At 42.9% G+C, this 20,427-nt stretch overlaps 1 protein-coding gene across 3 annotated transcripts in view; it reads left to right on the top strand.

Moving 5' to 3' along the window:
- luzp1 (leucine zipper protein 1) overlaps positions 1 to 20,427 on the top strand; it is a 51,664-nt gene that overhangs the window by 11,301 nt on the left and 19,936 nt on the right. For all 3 annotated transcript variants that reach the window (XM_048227466.1, XM_048227467.1, XM_048227468.1), the window contains exon 2: positions 14,686 to 14,816. The gene's annotated coding sequence lies outside the window, so the exon portion shown is untranslated. The remainder of the gene's footprint in view (positions 1 to 14,685; positions 14,817 to 20,427) is intronic.

The raw sequence follows: 20,427 nt of genomic DNA, 5'->3' as shown, positions 1-20,427 counted from the left end.
TTTATTTGTGCATTTGTATTTAGACTTTTATCACTATTAGTTATAGGGTTGTGCCGATGAACGATATCATCGTCAAATAGACACCTAAAAAAAAAAGGACTCACTATCTATAACAAATGGAAACATTTGGAAAAATCATTTCGAAGAGCTCTATAGTTTTAAAGAAAATTCACAACACCAAGCCCAAAAAGAAATACTTAAAAAACTAAAGAAAATGGAACAAACGGTTTCATACCAAAATGATCTAGACAGCCCAATCAAACTATCAGATCTAAATGAAAAAATTAAATCACTGAAAAATGGTAAAGCTTGTGGGATTGATATAATCTCCTCAGAAATGCTCAAGCATAGTACTCCACTGACAAGAGAAGCAATCCTTAAACTGTTCAACCTGGTTATGAGAACAGGATATTATCCTAGGGTATGGAACCAAGGATTGATAACCCCTGTATACAAAAATGGTGATAAAATGAACCCAAATAACTATCGTGGGATCTGTGTCACGAGTATTCTTGGTAACATTTTCTGTAATATACTGAAAACAAGAATACTTACCTTCTTGGATAATAAGAACATTTTATGCAAAAGTCAGATAGGCTTCCTTCCTGAATTTAGAACCACCGACCACATCTATACCCTCCACTCACTTACTAAACAGTATGTACAAAAAACAAGTAAAGGAAAGATCTATGCATGCTTTGTTGATTTTAAAAAGGCCTTTGATTCCATCTGGCACGAGGGCATGCTACTAAAAATGATTGAGAGTGGTATAAAAGGCAATGTCTACTCTATAATAAAAGACATATACCAAGAAAATACATGTTGTATTAAAATGAATAACACCAGAACAGAGTTCTTTAAGCAGGGTAGAGGAGTTAGGCAAGGTTGCAGCCTAAGTCCAATATTTTCATCAATGAGCTAGCTGTAGCAATCAACAAATCAACATCTCCTGGACTTTTACTTGACAGCACAAATATTAAATGCCTTCTCTTTGCAGATGACATGGTCTTACTTTCACCATCAAAAGCAGGTCTACAAGAAAGCCTTGATATTCTCGAAACATATAGCAAAAATTGGGCATTACCTATTAATACTGACAAAACAAAAATAATGTTTTTTCAAAAGAAATCAGGAAAAGAAACCAATTTTAAAATTGGAAATGTTTGGAAACTGCCATAAAGCAAGTATCACATTATAACTATTTAGGACTTACAATAACATAATCAGGAAGGTTTAAATTAAAAAACAGTTTAATAAATTCAATCCACCAACTAACTTCTGGCTCAAGATTATGGACTCCATTATCAAGCCTATTGCTCTGTATGGCAGTGAGATTTGGGGACCTATGCAGGCTTGATTATAAAAAGTGGGATAAGGGCCCAACTGAGTTACTGCACCTACAAATCTGTAAAGATGTCTTGGGTGTACATAGAACATCATCCAACTTGGCCTGCCGCTCTGAATTGGGGAGGTTCCCTTTACTTATCGACATCGACAAAAGGGCCTCCAAATTTTGGTTACATCTGGCAAAAAAGCAATGCTGTGGCACATACCACCATAAGGCTTTCAAGCACAAGTCCCTTACCCAGAAGTGTGACCCCTTATTCCAAATTGCAAACAAAAATAACATAAACAGCCTAAGTCACATGACAAAATCTATACTGAAAGAAATTGACAACACAAATCAGCATTATACTAAATTATGGAAGGAAGAAATAAAAACGAATGACAAACTAGATATATACAGAACCCTGAACAGAAATTACTGTATAGCCCCATACTTAAATGACATCAAAGATAGAAAGAAAAGAACAACACTGACAAAATACAGAATCAGTGACCATAGCCTACACATTGAAACTGATGGACATAGACAAACATGGGTGCCTAGACATACGAGGAACTGTAGCTTCTGCATAAATGATGTAGAAAACGAGGAACATTTCCTTCTTAAAGGAGAATTCTGGTGTGTTATTGACCTAAAGTGTGTTGAAACATGATACCGAGTGTGAACGTATGTCTCATAGCCCATCTCGGCTTGTCCCCTGCACTCCAAAATCTGGCTAGTTAGCGATGCTACCAACAGCTTTTTCAATGGTGGTGCTTCGGCATCGGGCTAGCCATGCAAATAAATCACTGTTTTACACCATTTACGAGGCTCAATGTATCTCCACACTTCATTGGTAGACTTCCGAGGGCCCTGACATTTAAAACCAGACATTGAGAACTTTGAAAAAGCACTGGTAGTTTACTTTACAAGACGATTTATACAGACAGTATCTTCACAAAGTTTAGCGTTTGCAGCCATCTTGAATTTAGTCACGATAAGTCAAGCGACGAGTAAGAATGAACAGGTATGATAAGGGATCAGATTCCAAAAATAATTCAGTGGAAATGCATGGATTCCAGTTTCTTCCAGTAGCAACAACTGGAATCCATGCATTTCCACGGAATTATTTTTGGAATCTGATCCCTTATCGTGACTAAATTCAAGATGGCTGCAAACGCTAAACTTCGTGAAGATACTGTCTGTAAAGTTGATTATTAACATGTTATACTTGTAGCTTTGGCAACAGTGACTTTACTCATTCATGTCAATAAAGCACCATTTAATGAGAGAGAGAGAGAGAGAGAGAGAGAGAGAGAGAGAGAGAGAGGCAGCTGAGAGGTGTGATGGAGGATGTGTGTGGGAAGATGAGGAGCAGCGAACAGCTGAGAGGAGGGGTAAAAAAAAAAACTGTCCCTGTCCCTGGTTTGCGTGTTTTCTGCGGCTGGTGGTGAGTCTGCAGGGACCACCCCGACCAAAGGCCTCGTTTGTTCCCCTGAGTGTGCGGATCACAGTGGAGTGGTCTAGGCTAATTGGAGGGCGAGTATTTGGTGCTGGTTATTGGGTAACCCCACACTCACCCGTCCTCCCATGTGGGGATTGAGAGGCAGCCAAGCAGCAGGTGATTTTGTGGACCCGGGGAAAGACGGGCTTTTGTGGGGCAGTGGGGGAAAACTCCTTTGTGGAGCTGCTCAAGCCAGCCTCCTACGGTGGCCGGAAAGGGAGAGGATGACATATCTACACTCTTTGTTTACAGTAGCATCTTAGGGATGCCAACAGGACAATATTGTTGATCTCTATACCCCTAAGCCCATGTGAAATGGAGTGCTGTGTAAGTTTGTGTGTGTGTGTGTATTTAGACTAGACTAGGGTTGTAACAGAATTACATTTCCGTAGTATAGTAATTGTCTCTGAAAATGGTTTAACAGTTTTAACATGGTATGCTGTATTTGTCTAATGTGTATCTGAGAGGTAACTTATGGTTGGTTAAATAGAACTTTCCCAGACTCATGATGGATGATTAGTGAACATATGCATCTCTCTCTCTCTGTCTCTGTCTTTCTCTCTCTCTCTCTCTCTCTCTCTCTCTCTCTCTCTCTGTCTCTCTCTTTGTTTCTGTCAGGACATCGAGATTAAGAAATAATTGGCTGCTGACAGACAGAATCTCATGCTTCGCTGGGGTTCAGATATATTGTATAATTATTCAGTATCTCAAGCTGCACGTAAGGAGATGCCTTGGCGCAGTCAGACGTGATGAGTTGTTTCTAAATTCGTCTCCTAAGTCTGTCCACATGGGAGCAACGAATCACTCTTGATTGGTGCATTCCAGAGCTTAAGGTGTGTTTCCTGGATTGGTTATCTCAAATGAGCCAAACACAAATAAGGAAAATAGATTTGATGTAAAAGGGGGTTCTGATTTCATCAGTGTGTCTTTGGTGATAGCAAGGGACACACACACACACACACACACACACACACACACAAGAGAGTTGAAAAGGAAGCATATCTTCAGCTTGTCTGCAGGACAATGTTATCTAGTGTTGCTTTGCTCTGCTGCCATACCGGTGAGCCTCATCATGAGTTCAGAAGAAAGTAAAGAATGTTTGAGGAACGCATCATCTGGTCTTCATTTAGCCCATAGAACCATCCTCTGTTTCCTTATCGGAGAGAGAGGGAGAGAGGGAGCGAGAGGGAGAGGGACACGCAGAGAATTCTGTAGATGCCACATGGCAATGGAGTCATCTTCCTGGTTGCTTGTGACTTGGAAGTGCGATGGCTCACTGTGGACTGTGTCTTCCTAATCCAGTTCAGCATTTTCTCAATATGAGGCCCTGGTTATTGATTTCATCTACTCCCCTCTTTTCCGTGTCACTTCCTACCCTCTTCTCTCTCTTTGTCTTTCTCTCCCTCTCTTCCTCCCTCCAACAACTTCATTTGCCCTGGTTATTGATTCCATTCCTCCCCATCCTCTCCACATTTCCTGTGTGCAAGGGGCCTCTCTGTGTTCTCTCCATGAGCTAGGATGGTTATGGTTATCATTTAAAAAAGAAAGAGAAGAAAGAAAGAAAAGAACAGGTTACAGCCTAGGGTTCAATGGAACAAAGGGAGTTTTCAACAAGATGATCTGTGTCTGTCTTTTTTCCTGCTAACAGGATGCGCTCATGGTGACAAAGAATTATACTCACTTAGCTCCTGGCAAAGGTGTGTGAGGAGGCAAACTTAAAAATCCAGCAGCTAGAGAAGCATACGGAAATATCTGGTGCCATATGCAGAAATCAACATAGAGCATGAACAAGATTAAAATATTTTTTTTTACTTTGCCTTAGTCCTTTCACCAGGGGCTGCAGCGTCTGGGCCCATTGAAGTGCCTTGAGGCAAGTTATTGGCATTATACAAATGAAATGAAATTGAATTGCTCTAACATCTCATTCTGTCCTTTGGCAATTCTGTGTGCAGTTGTACTGCCAGAATTATATCACAGCAGCTTGTTGTGACGGAGACAGTCAAACCCCCATGCTAAGTGCAGAAACTTTGCTGAAACATTTTTTAAAATCCTTAAAAACATGACCAGTTGTTCAGAGAACCCAAGTTCGAATCCAGCCAGGGATTTAGGGCCTCAGCCGGGCAGGCAGAACAAGGAGGTTGGGGGTAGTGGTGGAAGGAAGCGAGCGGTGGGCTGTGAGGCAGTTCTTGTAAATTCCACTGCCACATTACCTTTGTGTGTACAGCCCTCTGCTCTGGCAGGATGGGGCTGTATTTTTAGACCGGGCCGGTTCTTATCGAGGCCCGTCTCCCAGAACCCTGCTGGGCTGCCCTCTCTCTGGGGGAGAGTGGTGGCGGTCCGGGCTCCGGGGGTATTTTTGGAAGTTAATGAAAAGAGAAATCTGAACCGCTTGCCCTTAAAAGGGATGTCTGGGTCAGCTGGGTGGAAACTTGTGTGTTATTAATGTCTTAAACACTTCTCACTCACTCTCTCTCTCTCTCTCTCTCTCTCTCTCTCTCTCTCTCTCTCTCTTTTTTTTTTCTTTCTTTCTTTTGCTCTCTATCTCTCTTTCCCCTCACAGCATGTGTGTGAGAGGGAGGTAGGTAGAGGAAAAAAAGCAGAGAGGAGGAGGAGGTGATTGTGTGTGTGTGTGTGTGTGTGTGTGTGTGTGTGTGTGTGTGTGTGTGTGTGTTTGAGTGTTATGTACAGGGGCGAAGAACACAGGAATGTGGTGGGTCGGCTGGCTGGAAGGGGTGGGATCGGTCCCAGTCGGGTAGGGAAGGGGGGGATGAGGGTTGAGAAGGGGGTTTAGGAAGACGGGAGGGAGAAAATGGAGGCATTTTTGACATTTTTCAGAAGCCATTCCAGTCTGGTTGAAGGTGCATTCTTTCTGCCTGGGAAAGAGGAACATGGAGACAATGGATAAAAGTCCCTCTGACATCTCTCTTTCTCTCCCTCCCTCTCTTTCAGTCTCTTTCATTCTCTCTCTGTCTCAGCCTGTGGGTTACAACCATGTAACCCTGTTTTAAACACAGCATGACATCTAACGTTAGACTCTATATTAGAACTCCCTGAATGGCCAAGTCCTAACTGAGTTTAAAAAACGAGTGTGGTCACAGAAAAGAATGTCCTTGAACAACAGCAAGGAGCTTCCCATCTGCTAAATGTTTATTGGTGCTTTGGAGACTTGATGGGCCTGTTTTAAATTTGGGATGGTGAGGCTTGGGCTGTCTTAGGTAGCCCAGCTCAGAGACCATCCCTGGTGTGTCTCACGGATACAGACACCATGTCATCAGGACCCCCTTAAAGGTGCCATGTTTTAAGTTTGGCCTATTTGAATCCTTATGCTATTTTTAAGGCTAGGCCTATTTAAATACCCATGCCCATCTTTTTTGTTGCGCACACATGCATGTGTGTGTTTCTGTGTTTATGTATTTGTATTTTATGTATTTATGTCTGTGTTTACATATTTGTCATCTGTGCTTGTGTATAGTCTGAGTGCCTATTTGTGTGTGTGTGTGTGTGTGTGTAAGCTGGAGTTCTGTTTGAACTTCCTGAGTGAAGTCTGTACCATGAGGATATCCATATGTTTGGGGGTGGGTCTTAGGCGCTGTGATCGTTTGGCACAGCCTGTACCCTTGGCCCCCCCTGACTACGGGGGGAGATTTACAGGAAATAATCATACTTTACCATATACTGGTATAGTGTGTGTGAGAGAGAGAGAGCTTGCACGTGTGGGTCTTTATCACCCTGATAACAGCCAAGCATAAAAAGCTTGCGGTGATGTCATACTTGGTGATGACTGCCGATGGGAACAAGTGTAAGTGTTTACGACCCAAAGGGTTGTCATGGCAACCTCTACTGTGTTTTGTTTTATTCTTCCAGGCTTATCTGCAGCACCTGGGGATTGGTCCTTCTTTGCTCAACCAGATAGGCAGTTGCTGATTGGTCAGTTTTGGCAAACCCCACAAGTTTTTGCCAATTTGCTGATTTCTTTAAGTAGATCTGGTCAGTGGCCTACAGGAGAATTCCAACATCTGTGTGAAAAGGCAAACAATTAGAGTGCGATAGCGAAAGAGAAGAATAGAGGAGATGGTAAGACTGGGTGGGAAAGAGGGAGCAAAGGAAGGAGAGCGGAGAGGAGAGGAGGGCTAGAGGAGCAGGGTAGGCCCAGGCACCTGTATCAACATCCCTGAACTGGCTTTCATAAATCCACTTCCTCACCAGCCATCACGCACCATACTCCTGCCTGCAACCATTTCTCTGTGTGTGTGTGTGTGTGTGTGTGTGTGTGTGTGTGTGTGTGTGTGTGTGTGTGTGTGTGTGTGTGTGTGTGTGTGTGTGTGTGTGTGGCTGGGCCTGAGGCAGATGAGGAGAAGAGCCACAAACAGGATGCAGGAACCCAGCAGCAGGCTTTCAGAGAGAAGGGGGGTGAACTTGGGAAAGTCCCTTCTTCTTTTTCTTTTCTTTTCTTTTCTTTCATTCTCACTGTGCACTGGTCTGCTATTGTGAAGTGTTTCACAAAGTTTTAAGTTGCAATAAACATTTTCTGGCCTTTCTTGGGTAAGTGTGTGGAATGAGGGCTTTTCTTTTAAAGTGAGGACTGGACAAACCGACACACTCCACTAGAAATGAGAACACAGACACACCGACACAGACCCACCAGTCTGTTCTCAGCTGATTTAATCAGCACATCTGTGTACTGCCTCTGAGGTGGGACTGACACATCAACACACTCCCAGCTCCCTGTTTGACCTCATGAGAGCCTCCTCACAGTAGGTAGATGCACACTGTGAAATAATGCAGTTTAGTTTCACTGGCTCTAGATCAGTGCACGGACCATGTATGTATGGGTGTCTGTCTGTCTGTGTCTGTCTGTGTTTGTGTCTGTGAGTGTTTCTGTGTCTGTTTGCCTGTGTGTGTGTTTTGTGTAAAGAACAACTTAGTAGAGCAGGTGTGTTGTATTGTTAAGAACATTGTGAAGAGATGCTGCATATTCTCCTGTGTGGGTGGGTGAACAGAGTCCAGTCTCCTTTAAGCTAAACGTTGTGTGTTGAGAGGCACTGGTTGGCTGCTTTCTCAGTGTGCTGTGCTGCTCTCGCTCCAAAAGTCCAGGATCTCGCTGGCGTTTCTCAAAATAAAATTCCTCCGCTGGATTATTTTTCTTGTGATCAGAAAATATACACACGCTGAGGGTGAGGAATGCCTCAGACATGTAGAATGAGTGGATAGTGGGCCTCTCTCTCTCACACTCACATTATCTCTCACACACGCGCACACACACACACACACACACACACACACACACACACACACACATAGAAAGAGAGAACCTCTCTACTCTCTCTTTCTCTATTCTCTCTGTTTTCTTAGAACCATCCATGCTGTTCTGACCTCCTGCAGTAGGGCTAGTGTTGAGAGAGGCTCTAATGTGGAGTCCTTTGGATTCTGGAGTGGAGTTTTTGGAGTTTGTTCTACTATTAGCTCCTGTGTAGGCATTGTTACTACTGAAGCCAGAGCTGGGAGCCGGGGGGGGGGGGGGGGATTATTACTCTTGAACAAAAGAGTGAATGTAGATGTTGGCATTGCTGTTGGACTGATAGAGATGAGCTTTGGGTTCCTACTTATTTCAGAGTAATGTATGGTGTTGGGGTGCTATTCAGTAGATACTCATTCTTGTGTTTGAGAGTTAAGTATGGTTTGGGTGGTAGTCAGTAGAGCAAGAGTAAGGATTGGTTTGGCATGCAGATACAGAGTGTATGGTTTGGTGTGGGATGCGTTCATTGCTCTTGGACCTCCGTGTTAAGGCCTTCATGGCACATCAAGAAAAGAAGAAAAGCACATAAAAGAAACAAAAACAACATAAAAATAGAAATTATTGGTGAACCACTCTTTAAGCTTAGTGTTAATGACGGATACCAGATGGATGATCACTGAAAGATAAAGCTATATATTTTTTACTTGGACTGCAGTCCAAAGAGCGGTTGTGTTGGGGTGCATTTTGTGTGTGTGCGTGTGTGTGGTTTGGCGTAAAATGCACTCTGCTCATCAACCTTTATGCTGAGGCTGTTATGGCACATCAAGACCATAAAAGGAACAAAAACAACATAAAAATAGAAACAGTCCGGAAACCTCACATTGAGATTACTGCTAATGCCGACTCTGTAAGCCACTAGCTGCTACACTTTAAAGAAAAACTTTTTTGCCTTTTTTGATGCTTTGTTGAAGTGTTATAAATAGCACTATATTACTGACTGCAGAGGGGGGTTGATGTTGGCCTGTAGGTCCTGAGCTTTGGTGGTGCCACGGTACACACACACACACACACACACACACGGCTCATTCATGTTCAAATCATCTGGTGGTGAATCATAGTCTAGCCATCTGTATGATGCCTCTTGTTCACTGCCTCTTTCTTCTGAACCTTCTCTACCTCAACGAAGTTCTCTGTGTTCCAGTAACTTTGGAACCTCCTCCTGAACCTTCTCTACTCACTTTGGAACCTCCTCCTGAACCTTCTCTACTCTGGGTCTGACACCTCGAAGTCCCTCCTGAACTTTCACAGGCAATTCTACATCTTAGTCTGTGTGTTTGTGAATTGATATTGATATGATTTAACCATCAAATGACAGTAGAATGAGTAGAATGACAGGTGAAGAATCGCAGCCATACGTGTTCCCAACTCTACTCTCATTCAAGTGTTGAATTACTATTTGACTTGAATAACCATTTCATCACAGCCACATTAAATTGTTTCAATTTAAATATCCACTTAATCATAATGACGATCACCATTGTGGTAATTTTATTTTAGCAATTTATTTCAGAAATGCAATGACACACCGCAACCTCATCATTATTTCCTGTAGCAATCAAATGTTGATTCATAGCAGAAAATTACCCACAACTTCATATTTACTTCATATCAAAATAGGGCATGGTGATTCATTGACTAAACTTGAAGACAAATACAATGACACATTCAGTCATGAATAATTTATGCTATTGATGTTGAATCGCACAAGTGAATAGTATTGTATGGAGGTAGAATGACGCAGTGTTTTATGCGGTAATGCTGTTACTGAATGAGTAATCACAGGAATATGAACAGCATATCAGTGGTAAGTCACCCATTAAGTTTTATCATGGCGGCTCCTCACCCTGCCCCGTCCGTCAGCAAGTTAGTGCCTTTTTCGGGTGTTGTCGTTGTTATGTCAACAGGATAATCTGATTGGTTCATACGCACCCATAATAGGATATGTGAGGCTCTTCCTGCCCGGGTATTGGGTGTGTCTGTGTGCTGTGTGTAGGGAGTGTGCGTTTGTGAGCATGTTTGTGTGTGACGTTGTGGTGTTGGTAATGATTCAGCAACCCCTCCACATCTACAGCTTAAGGCCCTAGCAGAGCATTTTTTTTCCCAGGCGTGAGTGCTGTGCTGTCGGGACAAACTGGTTGGTTTTACCCTTCCCCTCAACTCTCCACTCCACTGCTGGATCTGCCAGGACCTCTCACGCTTTAAGGGACGTGTGTGTGTGTGTGTCCTGTATTATAATGACTGGATACCCTGTCATGATTGAGTCCTTTTTTCATTTTTTTTTTTTGCTGGTTGGCTGAGAAGTCTCTCAGCAGGTTTGCATTATTGTTTCTATGAGTGTCTGAGCTTCAGGTTGTCTGGTACACATGCCTCAGTCTTTTGTTTTTCCCTCTTGACTTTTTTTCTTTCTTCTTCAAAGTCAGGCTCTGTAAATGGTGCCAAGGGTCAAGAAAATCCTCTTCCCACCCACTTTGATTTTGACTCTCTGTTCTCTCTGTCTGTTCTCCCTCCATCTCCTCTCTTTTTCTCTCTCTCTCTCTCTCTCTCTCTCTCTCTCTCTCTCTCTCTCTCTCTCTCTCTCTCTCTCTCTCTCTCTTTCTCTCTCTCTCTCTATCTGTTACACTCTGTTATTTCTCTCTACTCATTTCTTTTCTCTTTTTCTTCTTCTCTCTGTTCACTCTCTCTCTCTATCTCACTCTTCTGTTCTCTTTCTCTCTTGGTCTCCCTCTCTCTCTTTCCTGCCTGCCTCTCGAACATGATGCTCATGTAGAGGGTGTCCACACGCTGGGGTTGGCTCTTGGGCTGGGGTAAAAGCTAGATCTGACCATGAAAAGAATACCATATATTTGAAAGGGTCATTTAAGGGCTGATTTATCTGGTCTGGCTCAGGCCAACCCTGGGGAGGTCTGCAGGCACCTGCACGCTCCTCTGGCATGGCAAACACATGGGGCTGGAGACTGGGTCGACCTGCTGCAGTTGGCCCTCATATGGCACTGAGGCCTCAGCTTGGGGGGGGGGTGTCAGCATGCGAATGGGGTGCAGCAAGCACTCCTGTAGACCTGGCAGTGCTGAGGTCAGTAGGTTCACTATTGGGACTGCCCTTAATCCAGCTGCCGTACAGCTCAAAGGCTCCTCTTTGTGTTGGTGTCATTCCTGCATTTGGGAGTGTTGTGTGTCTCTCTGTGTGTGTGTTTGTGTGTGCGTGTGTGTGCATGTGTGTGTGGCCTCTAAGCATGTGTCTATGGCCTGTGAGGGCGTGAGAGGTTAGCGATTTGCGCGTCATTTAGAGTCTTAAGTGTGCCTGTTATTGCTGGATAACACACTATAATAACAGATTATAACAAGTTCTTCAGGTTTTACTCCATAATGTGGAGGAGGCTGGCCCTCCTGCCTGACTGTTCAAACACGAACGTCGGTCTCACTCCGCCTCAAACACTACAAATATGAACCAACAAAAATTCCTTCCAGAGGATTGCTTTTATTCTTCTTATTATTATTCCTCTCTCTGTCCGTCTCTCTCTTTTTGTCGATATTCTTTTTCTGTGCATCTCTCCTTTTCTCTTTCCTCCGTTCATCTCTCTTCCTCATTTTCCCTTGTTTCATACCTCATGGGGTATCCTATTATGCGTGTTTCATTTGGGCATTCCTTCCCCTCTGACTTGCAGACGAAACAACACACACAGTCCACTAATCACTTACAGGAAATGGTTTCCCATGCAAAACATCATTGGGGAAAAAGCAAGAGATGTATTTTAAGGTTTGTCTTCTAGGATAGGGAGGATAATTCATTCTGGCCATGTGTGAAACACAGATCAGTGGAAAGAATGGAAAAGCATGTCTTCCAAACTCTTACAACAGACACTAAAGAGCAGCACCATACTGACATACACTCACATCGGTACCGGCCACATTGTTGCTCTCGGAGGTTCAGGTTTTGGGATAGGTAAAAATCCCAGAGACAATGTCTTGGTTTTTTTTGTTGTGTGTGTGTATATGTATATGTTTTTTTGTTTATTCATTTTAATTTTTTAAATTTATTTAGTTATTTATTTATTTATTTACCATAATTATGGCCAATGCCCATTGCGGCATCTGACACGTGTTAAGCAGAAGTTTAGAACATTATTTTGAACAGAGCAAAGCCCACTGGTGGCGTCTGACGCTCGTCAATGGCAAAGTTTAGAACATTGTTTTATCTCTTGAGCGTCAAATCCATAGACGTGAATGTCACCAACAGTGGACATTGGCCTTCAGACAGGGCAGTGAAGAGATGACCGAAAATGAGTAGGAGAGAGAGGGATAGGGAGTGGGATCGGGAAATTACCTCCGGACTTGAACCTGGGTCCTTGTGGTCATTGACCTGCCCATTGGATAGAATTTAGCTCCTGCGGCCCTATCGGCACTCCAGTTGGCTTTCTTGTCTTTGTGTGATTCCATCACTGGGCTGTCAGTTTAGGAGGTGTGAGAGGTGCATGAAATGTTTGCACCTCTCTTGATGTGTGTGCATGTGTATGTGTGTCTCAAGATACTGGATATTATTCTGACTCGTCACAAAGCAGGAGGCAGGAGGCAGAGCTGGGCTTTTACAGAGGAAGTGACTAACCTCCCTTGTTCAACTATGGGATGCCTGTGTGTGTGTTGTGTGTAACGGTACACAAAAATCACGGTTCGGTGTGTACGGTTTGGTACATTTTTGTTGGTACAGTAAGCCTGTAGGTACTGCTGCTGCAGGAATAGTATTTTGAAAATTTGTTAAATATTTTTTGATGTTAATTGACTAAACTGACCACTTAATATGTTTGTGTAGGAACTAGAAAAATTACTGTTGATTACAGTTAAAGACTGTATTTGGTACGTCTCATACCTAAATGGTTTGGTACGAATACGTGTACCTTTACACCCCTGATTGATGTGGATTAGTGCCTGTGTGTGTATGGGGGGGTGTAACTCAGCAGATGAGCTGTATCCCCTCTTCCTTTATTTGGTGGTGTAAAAGAGTACATTCGTGTGAGGGGTGGTTGTTTCATGACAGGAAACTGAGTGTATGTGACCATCAGAAATGACATCTGGTGTCTGTCACTGCGTTGCTGTGGCAGTGTGTTACCATAACTACAGTCATTTCCACATATGTGCCATGATGCAACAGGGATGAGATTTTCTCTAGATCCCCTTTTATTCAGAAACCCAGAGACTCTCAGGACTAAAGACAACATAGTAAAGACCTGGGTACACTTTTAGAAATACCACCCACCAACTTACTACCAATGTAATAAACCACCAACGTAATAAAAATCTGCACAAAATGTGCACGTTTTAAACATAATAATCCTGCCAAAGTAATAATTCCCCCCACGTAATAACTGTTGCCTACTGCCAATGTAACAACCCAATTTCCAACCAACGAAATAATTATTGTGTTTGCAGGAAGTTATTATGTTGGTGGGAAGGTTAAAAAAATATTACATTAACTGCCCACCAATGTAATAAATCACTGATTTAGTGATAATCTATCTGTTTTATCAGTTGTAAGGGTATAGTTGTGAAAAATTGTCACCATCTAAACCATCTCATGACCATAAAAAATGTTTACCCCCATTTACTTATACCTTTACTTAATATTCATTATCTTTACTAGGAGCCAAGCAAACCTACATGGACACCCCTTCTGTTCTTTTTATTATTTCACTTAAATAAATGCCATAATTGCAGTCCATGTAGCTTTGCTTGGCTCCTAGTAAAGGTGATGAATGATAAGTAAAGGTATACTAAAGGTATAAGTAAATACTGTAAACTTAAGGTATAAGTAAGGGGGGGGGTGGCACGCAACTATACCCTTACAACTGATAAAACAGACATAATATCACTAAATCAGTGATTTATTACATTGGTGGGAAGTTAATGTAATAACTTTTATAACATTCCCACCTACATAATAAGTTCCTGCAAACGTTGGTGGGAAATTGGGTTATTACATTGGTGGGAAATTGGGTTATTACGTTGGCAGTAGGCAACAGTTATTACGTTGGTGGGAAATTATTATGTTGGCAGGATTATTATGTTTAAAACGTGCAGATTTTGTGCAGATTTTTATTATGTTGGTGGTTTATTACATGGGAAATTATTACGTTGGTGAGTGTTACAGCCGTGCGAGTGGATGTCTCCAAAGTAGGCTACACTCCTTTTGATGTTAAGGACGCATCTCAGCAGCACAGTACAGCACTGTAACAGTCCCTTGTGTCAGATGATCTGCTGTTGCCACTCAGAGACAGGAATTCTTCTTTGGCCTCGCTCCTTCTGTGTTATTTAGCCTTTCCTAATAAGCTCATGACATTATATAGGTGCCTGGGTAGCAAATCTGCTTTTGAATCTGTTTTATTTGTTGATTTTTAAGTTCTCACATTAACCTTTGTTATTTTTCTTTAGTCTTAAGTTCTGTGTGAACCTGAATTATTTGAAGCAAACCGTACACTATCTTGTGGAGCAGAGAGATATTTTTGTGGAATTGTCTTGTTCTTGTACTAATTGCAGGTTCTGCTCCTATTCTCTCTGCTCTGTTGGCAGGTCTGACCTACTAGATGAAGCAGCATTGAACCAGACGTGGAGAGAAAGACACAAGCAGACACAAGCAGACAGGCAGACAGAGACAGAACTCACTCACAGTCACTGGCTGGGAAAGGATGCATCCCTGGAAAGTAAGTTTGTAAATGTGTGTGTAATTCAGTGTGCAACCCGTGTGTGTGTGTGTCTGCCTGCTGTGGTCATGTGTGCACTGAGAATCCAAACCATGATGACATGTCTGTCTTATCTTTGTGTGTGTGTGTGTGTGTGTGTGTGTGTGTGTATGTGAGTGAGTGGGTGGGTGTGTATTTCTTCCCAACTCTGTGGTAAGCGGAAGGGGAAATGGGTTCAGATGTGTGGAAGGTTCCGGATTCCGAGGCCCTCTATGCAAGCCCTTTGTGAGCCTGTTTCCTGGGATATATAGCGTGCGTGTGTGTTTATAGGTGTCTAGTTGGATGTGTGTTTCTGTGTAAGTGTATGTTTATATTTCTGTGTGTGTGTGTTTCCTGGTGGCCCCTGGTACACTCCGGCGCCGGTCTTCCTTCCTTCTGGTCAAGAGGCTCTGGGGTCAGGCAGGCTGCCATTCAGACTCCAAAGCCACACCCCCCATGTCTCACTTTGCCAATCAACTTAGCTTGGTTCAGACCCGGGTATCATGGGAAATGTAGTATTTATTTTGTTATTCTTCCTTTTACAAATCTGCTGGGGACTATTGGGTCTATCCACTTGTATCGTACGTCATCGTACCGCCCGAGTTGTACAATTGTGCGACGTATGCTACAACACAGAAGCCATGAAATAGGAGATAGTAAGGCATGTCTGCCTGCATCGCAGTGTGTGCAGTGGATTGTTTTTACTCACCAAAAGATTCCAATGTACATGATTGGTCTTTGGTGGGCCTCTCTAGTACCACTCAGTGTAGTTTAGGTGAATTTATGCAGAGGTTATCTCTTCCGTGTTGCATTTGGGTGGTCTTGTCCCGCACGCATACACCTCTGTTTTTAATAGACAGACATGCCTACCCCGTTGCCAGCTTTCATCCATCTATCCCTTTATTTTGTCATCCCTTGTCATCGTCCCAGGCCCCTCCCCTCCTCTCCTCCTCTCCTCCTCTCCTCTCCTCTGCTGCGGGCTCAGTGCTGCATTCTTGCTGCAGTGACGTGTTTGGCTAAAGACCTGTATCTGATGTCTTTGCATGTGTAAGGCATTCTTGATACAATAAACTAAATCAAATCAAAGCTGCTCAGCGGCCACTCTCTTGCTGTCTGTCCTTATGTCTCTATCTCATGCATCAGTTCCTCTCTCTTTAATACACCTCAACTGGATCTTGTGGCCTTTGTCTCTCCTGCTGCCCCTCCTCTCTTAATCTCTCTCTTTATATCTGCCTTTCTTTGTGTATTTTGTTCTTTCATTTTCCTTGCTGTTCTGTTTCTCTCTTCCTTACACACACACGTGTGCACACACACACACACACCATTTGTTACTAATTCAAGGACACTCTCAGTGTCTGATTGTAATTCCTCCGACCGTGTCCCACGTCCCCCACCGACAAATGGTGACCTCAGTGTGTCCTTCCACTACTAATGTGTCATCTGTTGGAGAGGGGTTTGGGTAGACAAAATGAAGGTTAGAGGAGATTAGATGAATGTGTGTGTGTGTGTGTGTGTGTGTGTGTGTCATTCACGGAGTTGCGTTGCTTTGTGTTTGTGAACAAGTGATGGCCTAATATTGTCGGAGTAGTGTTTAGGGGCAGTGGGTCTAACTGCCCCATCAATCACCATGGTCCACCCTAAGGATTAGCCCTCATTTCCACTGTGAGGGAGAGGAGGAGGGGGGAGAAGAAGAGGCACACAGAGGGAGGTGGGGAGAGAGAGAGTGGAAAGATGAAAGGTCAGTTGTTGGAATGATAGAGACTGAAAAATAGAAGGGCAGAAAAAAAATAGGGTGGCTGTGGAGTACGTGTGTGTGTGAATCTAATTGTCCCTCTGTCATCCTCTTCCTCTGTGAGGAGATGAAGGCTAATCAGAGAGTGGGGGGTGATGGGGTTTGGAGGCTAGTGATGTAGAGGATGGAGGTGTGTGTGTGTGTTTGAATCTAAATGAGATGGCTTACCTGTCCTTGGATGTGAGGGCACTCAGGTCCTAGGGGATCAACAACACCCCCTAAGGTTCAGAAAGACTGAAATTCACCTCAAATCAACTCCACTATGATTAATTCAGAATGGGTTATTCTGAATACTGTTGAATAAGAAAATAATTTGTTGACTGGCTTTAAAACTCTAAAAGCCAACCACAAATATCCTGTTTTACTGTGAATGCTATCTCAAGCGGGTTAGTAGAAAATAAGAGTAGTTTTAATTCTGTATTGTATCTACAGAGACATTTGCAATGTATAGATTTACGTTAATAATGGCAGTTTTAGATCATAGATAACAAGGTCATATGTGTCATTGATGGAGAGCTCATGCATTTGCTCATAAATTTGTCATGTCAGTTCTAATACGGTAAGCAAATGCATCTGTTGTCTAACAGTGTTAGTGTATGTGTGTGTGCATGTCTTAGTGTGAATAGACACACACACACACATACACACTCTTTCTAATGCAATTAAGCCCTCGAGTGTGCGTGTGTGTTGACACACATTGGCATCATTTTAAGCCGTGTGTGTGTGTTTGTATCAGTGGCAGTTAGTAGGCCATTGCATGTCATAACTGAAATGTGCTTTTTGGAGATAAGTTCACCCAGGTACAGTGTTGTAGTACTCGAGTCTGAGTCATGAGCTAAATTTAGAGTTGTGACTTGACTTGGACTTGAGCATGAATGACTCGAACTTGGACTCGCACTCACGATGACTCGTTGAGGACTCGACTTTTTTTTGTACTATATTTAAAACCATGAATGAAGTGGATTACTGTTACTGTTCAAACGAGCGATTTGATGGCCTCATCCACTGCGCAAAAAAAAGGAAAAGGAAATGGCAACTTGTTCTATTTCTAACAGGTGAATATCGTAGCAAATAGTAGCCTATGGCGATGGCAGCTTAAAAAAAAACATTTATTTCACTCATCTCCAATTAATTAGGCAGATGTTCTGCATCTCCATTAACCGAAAGATAGTTTTCATCTCCATTGTTGACGTGAAATATGTCTCCATAGTGTCAGTGAAGTGATAACATTATGCAGTTGCAGGTAGCCAATGTTCACGTCACCGGAGTCAGAAAGAAGCTAACAAGATGGGCCCTGCTCCATTAGGTATTTCTGTCCCTCCCAAACTGCGCTAAAATTGGGTAGGCTATTAAACAGCCAGAATTTAAAAACAATGCCCGGGGGTGGCCCTTTTATGATCCACACTACCTCTTACAAAATAGGCCTACTCCAACGTCCATCTAGCTCTTGTGAAGTATGAACTTCTACAACACTGCCTACAGAGTACAATTGTCAGCAGTCAGTAACAGAAAAATGTGACTTAATGGCCTGTGTGATTGGAATGTGGATTGCTAATTTATTATTAGGCCTATAGGCTATGGTATGGCATTCTCTCCGATATAATAAATACAACACATTGGGTTTGGCAAGAAATTTGGCAATACTACTTTCACACAAGTGATGGCACCCCTGCTTGGAGACAGAAGATTGGATTTCATCTGCAATGGGAAAAAATGGAACGACATGTATGCTTACTTTAGTGCTGGACTTGGACTTGACTTGATCAATAGGGACTCAACTCGGACTCAACGCGGATCAATAGTGACTCGACTCGGACTTGACTTGGATGAGTAGTGGACTCGACACGGACTTGGAATTTTTTTTAAATGACTTGGACTTGACTCGGACTTGAATACTGGGGACTTGAACCTGGACTCGGACTCGAGGCATAGTGCACTACAACACTGCCCAGGTAGCAGATGACTGGAACAGCTCCAGTCCTGATCTGCCGCACCTCCACTACATCTGGTCCAGACCAGGGCAGACAGACCAAATCCATCTCCATTTCATGCCATGTTTGGGCTTAAGCACTGAATCTGCTGCTGCTGTGCAGATGTATAAAGAGCCACAGAGAAAGTAGTGGGGGAGAGAATGTCACTCTCCTTACATCATTTCCTCTGTAAACTGTTTGTTAATAACATGGCAAGGTAAACACAAGACTCAGGGTTGTATTTTTTCTCTCTCTCTTTCTCAATCCCTATCTCACACGCACTCACTCACTTTTTGTATGATTTTCACTAAGTATTACACAGTAAAATTGATTTAAGATGGATGTCAGCAGTTTAAGTAAATAACACTTAAAAACATTAGATCTAAGATTAAATTGAGAGGTTTGGAGACACAAACTTGGATTTGTGTGTGTGTGAGTGTGTGTGTGTGTGTGTGTGCATGGCACAAATAGCTACAGTTATCAACAGCTCCCGGCCGTCTTCCTGGCAACAGGGTGCCTGCCTTAGCGACGGCCGTGTCCCTCACCACACACACACACACACACACACACACACACACACACACACACACACACACACACACACACACACTGAGACGGTGTGTGATGTGTGCATTCCTGCCTGTGCGGGTCATGGTCTGCCGATGGTGATTAGATCTCACCTCACCACCAACGCCAATTAAGCCACTTCATAGCCAACAGAGAAAGAGAGAGGACGGGTGAAATGGTGTATGGGCGGCCTCTCCATGCCTCCATTTCTCCTTTCTTAGCAACCACAGCAGCTTGGGCTACTGACAAAAATGTCCAGGAATTTAGAATATCATTGGGATTCAAATAAGGGGGGAGGAAATGTTCAATAGATTAGAGCAAAACCAAAATGTCAGGTAGAAGTTGCTCTATTTATCTCTCTGGTCTAGGCCTGTCACATGAACTATTTTTTTTGTTGGAAGATATATTGTCTGAGAAATTAGTGCAATAAACCACAAGCCCTCTCCACTTGCAGCTACAGTTTTTTGCTGCTGCTAAGAGACATATCTGCAACAGCAAAGGCAGTATACTTTGGAGACACAAGTATGCAGGAAGGTATAATCATAAGTCGGATCTTTAAGTTAGGTTAGTTGTTGCTTTAGGACATCACTTTAAACACAAATGTACAGCAAATATAATGAAGACCAATTACGTGAATGTAAACATAATGGTTGGGATATATTAAGGTCTGCAAAAGTTATTATTGATATTTTCATAAATTGTACAATAGCGATAACATCATTTTTTATGACTGGCCTAGTCTGGTCTTTCTCTACTGCAATTTATCACCAAGGCTCAGATGTATTTGCATTGCTATGTACTGCATACCGTGTTGCCAAAGCCATAACTAAATGATCATATAACTATATTGCACTATTGCAGCGTCAGTAATTATAGTTACGGTAGGGAACACAGAGAGAGCTCTGTTTCTCTCTGTGTTGTTCTCGCTCTCATTTCTATCTCTATTTGGGTGTCTTATTTCGGGAGTCTGCCCTGCCTATCTCTGTCTCTTTGCATCTCTGCACCACAGAGAAGTAGGAGATGGGAATGCAGTTTGATCTCAGGTTTAACAGTTTCACAGAGGCTAAAGAAAATGTAATCAGTAGCTAGTAACTAGGTGGACAGTAGGTGGGGCTGTACTGTGTGTTGGCTTTGCTACTGTGGCTCTGTGATGGTCAATGGACATCTGCAGGTGTGGCAAATGACTTTATGGCCCAGGTGGAATGTTGCTAACCATGTTAGATATGCATAGCTTTGCTGTCATTAGTACTTGCTAAAGAAGCAT

The sequence above is a fragment of the Alosa alosa genome, chromosome 19 (genome assembly GCF_017589495.1).
Source record: "Alosa alosa isolate M-15738 ecotype Scorff River chromosome 19, AALO_Geno_1.1, whole genome shotgun sequence".
In the NCBI taxonomy this organism is placed as follows: Eukaryota; Metazoa; Chordata; class Actinopteri; order Clupeiformes; family Clupeidae; genus Alosa; species Alosa alosa.
Note: the sequence above shows the minus strand (reverse complement) of the source record. Positions and strands in the feature narration are given on the sequence as shown.